Consider the following 6,423-nt stretch of genomic DNA (forward strand, 5'->3'; position numbering starts at 1 on the left):
AGGAGGAACTCACCCTCAGAATAGCTAGTTCAAATCCAGATGTCGTAGGGTTAACAGAGACATGGTGGGACTCATCCCATGACTGGGCAGTTAACATTAGGGGCTATAGGCTGTACAGGCGGGATAGAGAAGGCAGAAAAGGGAGGGGGGGTGGCACTTTATGTCAAGGAGCACTACACATCCTCTGCCAGCAGTATGGGGTCAGGGGAAGGGCGAGCTGAAGTGCTCTGGGTCAAGATCCAGGGGGGGCAAGGCGAGAGGGATTTGACGGTGGGGGTCTATTACAGACCCCCCAATCAGGAGGAGGAGCTGGACAGGGAATTTTCAGGCCAGCTTGCGGAGACACTAAAAGCAAGGGATGTAGTTGTCATGGGCGATTTTAATTACCCGGACATCTGCTGGGAGGAGCAGTCAGCCGGGACGGACCGCTCCAGGAGGTTCTTGGCCGAGTTGCAGGACCTCCACTTGATTCAGGAGGTGCACAGTCCCACCAGAGGAGATGCTCTGCTGGACCTGGTCCTGGCCGCAGGCGACGACCTGGTAAGAGGCCTCCAGGTTCTTGACCACCTGGGCAATAGTGATCATCGCGTGCTGGAATTCACCATCCAGCGTAGAGTGTCAAGGGCCCGCAGCAAGGTGGTGGCCCTAGACTTCAGGAGGGCCAACTTCAGTGAGATGAGGAGATTAGTGGGAGAGGAACTGGGGTCCTTGAGGGCAGAGGAACTCAGCGTCCAAGAGGAGTGGTCGTTCCTTAAGGAAACGATACTCGGGGCCCAAGGGGTGTCCATCCCGACAAGAAGCAAGGCGGGCAGGAGTGTCCAAAAGCCCCCCTGGCTCACCAAGGGTGTCCGGGAATGCCTGCTTGCCAAAAGGGTGGCGTACGCCCGGTGGAAGGGGGGTGTAATCTCCAAAGAGGAGTATACCTCCTCTGCTCGGGCCTGCAGGCGGGCTGTTAGGAAGGCCAAGGCGGAGATAGAGCTCGGATTAGCGTCCAGGATTAAGGATAACAAAAAGTCCTTTTTCAAATATATTGGGAGGATGAAGAAGGCGCCGGGTAATGTGGGGCCCCTGCAGGATATGCGGGGCAATCTGGTGGTTGCGTCAGAGGATAAAGCGGACCTCTTTAACCAATTCTTCACCTCCGTTTTCTTGTGCAGGGACCGGGACTTCCCTGCTGTGATAGAAGCCGGACGCGAGGGGATCGCCTTCAGACCTCAGGTTGGGGAGGACCGGGTTAGAGAGCTTCTGGAGGGGCTGGACGCGTTCAAGTCAGCGGGTCCGGATGCTCTCCACCCCAGGGTGCTGAGGGAGCTGGCTGGGGTTATTGCAGGGCCCCTGGCACGGCTCTACGAGCGATCGTGGTGCTTGGGCCAGGTGCCAGACGATTGGAAGGTAGCTAATGTGGTCCCCATCTTCAAAAAAGGGAAAAGGGAGGACCCGGGCAATTATAGGCCCGTCAGTCTTACCTCAATCCTGGGGAAGCTCTTTGAGAAGATCATCAAGGAGCACATTTGTGATGGGCCGGCATCCGAGATGATGCTCAGGGGCAATCAGCATGGATTTATTAGGGGGAGATCATGTCAGACCAACCTGATTGCCTTTTATGATCAGGTCACAAAGGCCATGGATGCAGGTGTCGCGGTGGATGTAGTCTTTCTGGACTTCAGCAAGGCCTTTGACACCGTCTCTCACCCCATCCTAATTAGTAAACTAGGCGACTGTGGCATAGATGCCTACACGGTCAGATGGATTGCAGATTGGCTGAAGGGTCGCACTCAGAGGGTGGTGGTGGATGGATCATACTCGACTTGGGGGGAGGTGGGTAGTGGAGTCCCTCAGGGCTCGGTCCTGGGCCCTGCGCTGTTCAATGTCTTCATCAGCGATCTTGATGTTGGGGTGGAAAGCAACCTGTTTAAATTCGCTGATGACACCAAAATTTGGGGGGAGGTGAGCACGCTAGCAGGGAGAGAGAGATTGCAGAAGGATCTGGATAGGTTACAGGGGTGGGCAAACAGGAACAGGATGTGTTTCAATACGGACAAGTGCAGGGTGCTGCACTTGGGTAGTAGGAACCAGCAGCACACTTATACGATGGGGAGCTCCCTACTTGAGAGCACGGAGGCGGAAAGGGATCTTGGTGTCATTATTGACTCCAAGATGAACATGGGCCGACAATGCGAGGTCATGGTTGGCAGGGCTAACCGGACCTTGTCGTGCATCCACAGGTGCATCTCGAGTAGAGCCAGGGAGGTGATCCTCCCCCTCTATGCGACGCTGGTCAGGCCGCAGCTGGAGTATTGTGTCCAGTTCTGTGCGCCCCATTTCAGGAGGGATGTGGACAACATGGAGAGGGTCCAGAGGAGGGCCACCCGCATGATCCGGGGACAACAGGGCAGACCCTACAGTGAGAGACTGCGGGACTTGAACCTATTCAGCCTCCACAAGAGAAGGCTGAGGGGGGACCTGGTGACCGTCTATAAACTCACTAGGGGGAACCAGAAGGGTTTGGGGGAGACGCTGTTTCCCCTAGCCCCTGCTGGCATAACAAGGAGTAATGGGCACAAGTTGATGGAGAGGAGGTACAGATTGGACATCCGAAAAAACTACTTCACAGTTAGGGCGGCTAGGAGCTGGAACCAACTTCCAAGGGAGGTGGTGCTGGCCCCTACCCTGGGGATCTTTAAGAAGAGGCTGGATACTTACCTGGCTGGACTCATTTGAGTCCCGTTTTTGTTTTTAGGGTGTTTTTTTTTTGGGTTGTTCTCCCGCCCTGGCGGGGGGTCGGGCTAGAAGATCTATTAGGTCCCTTCCGACCCTGTAACTATGAAACTATGAAACTATGAAACTTAACCAGCACTGAGACGGAGAGAAAAGTGGCAGCCACAGAATGCCCCTAAAGATCAAAGATGCAGCAGTGGTGATGCCACCTACAGCAGACAAGCTGAGCCACGGCAGGAGCGAAGAGGAAAGCGGCAACAGCAGCCCACCGCTGGGGATCAGGCACGCTCCCCAGAACCAGTGTGGGCACGTTTTGTGGCTGTGTGCCAACACCGGTTTGTCAGCCGGCCCTTGGAACCGGGGATAAAAACCCACCAACCCACATTCCAGGAGGACTGGAAGTGAGTCCTCCAGAGAGCCCAGGATGGCATGAGACAGATGAATGCCCTGGCAGGGCCGAGTGGTGGCAATCCCAAAAAGTGGGATGCCCTGCTAAGGCTGGCTCGGAGGAGCCAGGGTACTTACCTCTCTCAAGACCATAGATCCTGGACAACGCTGAGAGAGACTGAGACAGCAGTGAGCCTAGAGAGAGAAAACAAAAAGAAAGGAAATGGGAGCTGTGAGTAGCCCCTGGAGGGGAAAGAGAGAGTACCCTGAGGAAATCCCAGGATGAATCCTATAATGAGTTAGGCCAATGTGAGGCCTACAAAAGGACAGCAAACCATCCAGATTGGGACTAAGTTTAGATAACGCCCAGAGGCTCAGCTGTGGCAGGTTAACTTTTCTTTAGCTTTGGCCAAAGACTAACATCATCACTGGTTGGCGCAAGGCGGGGGTGTAGGGGAGGCGGAGCCCTGAGATGAAGACCTAAGCGAGTGACTGAAAAGAAAACCAGGAGTAGCTGGATTAGTGAACTTCCTCCAAGCAATTATCCATATCAACAAGACATGACAGACGAAAACCCCTGGGGCCCCTCTTAGAGAAAACTTGCTGGAGGGCAAGCTGTTAACCCAACAGGAGACAGCTGTGTCCAAGCAGACCGAAAAGGGAAAGCATTCCAGTGAATGTCATGGCCAATTACATGAAGTCAGCCTGGGATTGCAAGGACAGGCATAGGTAATACAAGTTGGGGCAGTAGAGTTCTGGCTATGTACCAGAGTAGCTAGTTGTCATATGCAGGTTGGGGAAGAAGTCAGAGGGTGAGGAGCAATGCATTGTGGGATGCTTGGAGGACCAGCCAGAGATTAATTGCAGAAAGTTTGGTGTCCACACATAACACTAAACTGGGAGGAACAGGTCAAAATAATACCTTATTATCCAGGTATACTTGTGAAACATTGTAGGAGGTTTAAACCATTCTAAATTGGCTTGTAAGCCTAGTTGCTTGTGGTTCAAACACCTACATTTAAACAGTTAAGCGTTATGTCTGGCTGTAGTCAAACATCATATAATGCTTTTCACCCTACCCAATTTATAACCTTCATTATCCAACTTTGCTAAACAAAAATTGAAAAATATATATATATTCCCAAAGCTGCATTAATACTTCCTCTCCAAGCTTCTCAGAACAAAGAACCTGTGTCAGTTACATCCATCTTTTGGATGGTCCAGGCAGCTCCCCACTTGGTATGCTTGCCTTGCTTCATGGGCTGGTTGGAAGTAAGGTTCTGATCTATGGCTTTATCCTCTGCACATATCACTTTCATTTGCAGTGGATTTATATTAAGGTCCATTCTTCAATTGTTTTCTTTAAGGGAATTCTCTCTGTACTTTTCTAGAGTTGAGAACAGAAGCCCCTTACTTTCAGGGAAAATAATAAATACCCAAAATATGTCATTTTTCAAACAATTTTATTAACTACTTGCATTAATTTGGAAAGTCCAAGGAAGCAGGTTATGATTATAACAGCAATAACAGCACGTAAAAGATTAAAGGATATATCACAATGGGCACATCAACCCATGCTTTAATGTGGTTTTCCTAATACATGTTAAATTTAGTACCTCCAATGTGAGGTACTGAATAAATGCACATTAGGCTGTCATAATGTTCGGTAGTGAAAGTGCATGCTTTTTAAGTGATGCTTAATGCACAGTAGCCTATTATTCTGAGCATTAGTGTATTTGCACTTTTTTTAATGATGCTTTAATGCACAGTAAAATAGGCTACTGCACATTGAAGCACGTGTAGCTGCGCCCAGTTAAATGCAAATACATATCACACTGTAATCACTTTTACATGTATTCAGTCTTAAAAAGGTGCTTTCAACCTAGTGCAAGTTTGCAAAAAAGAACAAAGAAAAATAAAAATGATATCTACATCAACAAGTTTACTTGGAGAGTAATTTTCTGTCTTTTCTTTCTATTTCTGCAACTATTTACCTCACAGATGTATTGTCAGGATGAAATAGTTGATATCTAATATGTGTACACTACTCTGAAGATGTAACACGTTATGCGAGTGTTGTGATACAGAGACTGGACCCTACTGACACTCATATTAGCAGGCTTTACTTGCACTTACGTTAGCAGGCCTTTTTGGAAATTAATTGACTAAAGGTCTTTCCGAGGAGATGATGCTATCTTTCTCATTATATACACAGATCTTTAAGTCCATTGTTAACAAATGAGATATCTCATATTTTTACCTACCAGATTTAGGACTTATGTTATCAACTCATATTACTTCTGATGGTGAATCTTCAGTAAGTAATCAGTTTTGACTGATTACTTACTGGAAATTGACTGGAAATTCTTGCCCTATGCAAATCACAGCATCACAGAAAATATGTATTGAAGAAGCACAAAAGGTTTTGCACTTGGAAGGGCCAGGGTACCTCAAAAGAATTGCTTATTATCACTCATTTTGATGGGTCACATGGGCATGGCCAAGTTTAATCTCTGGACATTATACAAACAGAAGCATTTTCCAGACATTTCTTTGCAAAGCAAAAATGTAAAATTTTGTTCAGTTTTTTCAGAATTGCACTGCAGAATATATGAGAACAGGGAGCTTGCAAGACTTCTCTATAAAATTGTAGCATTTTTTGCAATAATTAAAACAGTACCTTAGACACAACTACAGATTTTGCCTCTCTTTCTTCACTTTTTCTCCTGGGCCATTTTTAAAGCTTTTTTATGACCTAAAGCTTTTAATATACCAGAATCATCAAGACTAATCTTCATCTCACACTTTGGTGAGTTTGACATGTGTTGTTTGATTGGATGCCTGGAAGCCATTATTTCCTTGCCTGATCAGAAACAGGCTCCTATTTTGTGGGTGTAGCCTCATCCCTGCAACTGATAGCATTAAGGTTTTTACAGCTTGGTTTGTGTGTGCAATTACTTCCAAAATTGCACCTACAAAAGAAGTTGAGTTGAGCCCCTTTAAAAACCAGGCTATAAAATTATTAGTAATTGAGTTTTTATACTGTGCATACAAAAGTGTATAACTGATGTCAAATAATTTAATTTAACAAAACAGTTAAATGAGATTATTTTTAAAAAGCAATTAGTGCTAATAGAGTATAATCCTATTGCAAAGCATTATTTTTTTCATAATTTCCCATTAATTCTAAATGTTAAAGAGATTTCCATCAAGCCCCAAGTAAATGGCCAAAATTACAGACCACTGCTGCCAAAAATACCTTCCTCCCAATGTTTTCTTTATATTCTTTACGTAACTGCTTTGCATAATAGTTCTCTT

The 6,423-nt window shown here is 46.9% G+C and overlaps 1 protein-coding gene across 4 annotated transcripts in view; it reads right to left on the reverse strand.

Moving 5' to 3' along the window:
• Positions 1-4,558: 4,558 nt before the first annotated feature.
• LOC102387002 (C-C chemokine receptor type 2) overlaps positions 4,559-6,423 on the reverse strand; it is a 14,131-nt gene continuing 12,266 nt past the window's right edge. For all 4 annotated transcript variants that reach the window (XM_025200245.1, XM_006020641.3, XM_025200247.1 and 1 more), the window contains one exon: positions 4,559-6,368. The gene's annotated coding sequence lies outside the window, so the exon portion shown is untranslated. The remainder of the gene's footprint in view (positions 6,369-6,423) is intronic.

Source organism: Alligator sinensis, unplaced genomic scaffold (assembly GCF_000455745.1).
Source record: "Alligator sinensis unplaced genomic scaffold, ASM45574v1 scaffold54_1, whole genome shotgun sequence".
Taxonomy (NCBI): Eukaryota; Metazoa; Chordata; order Crocodylia; family Alligatoridae; genus Alligator; species Alligator sinensis.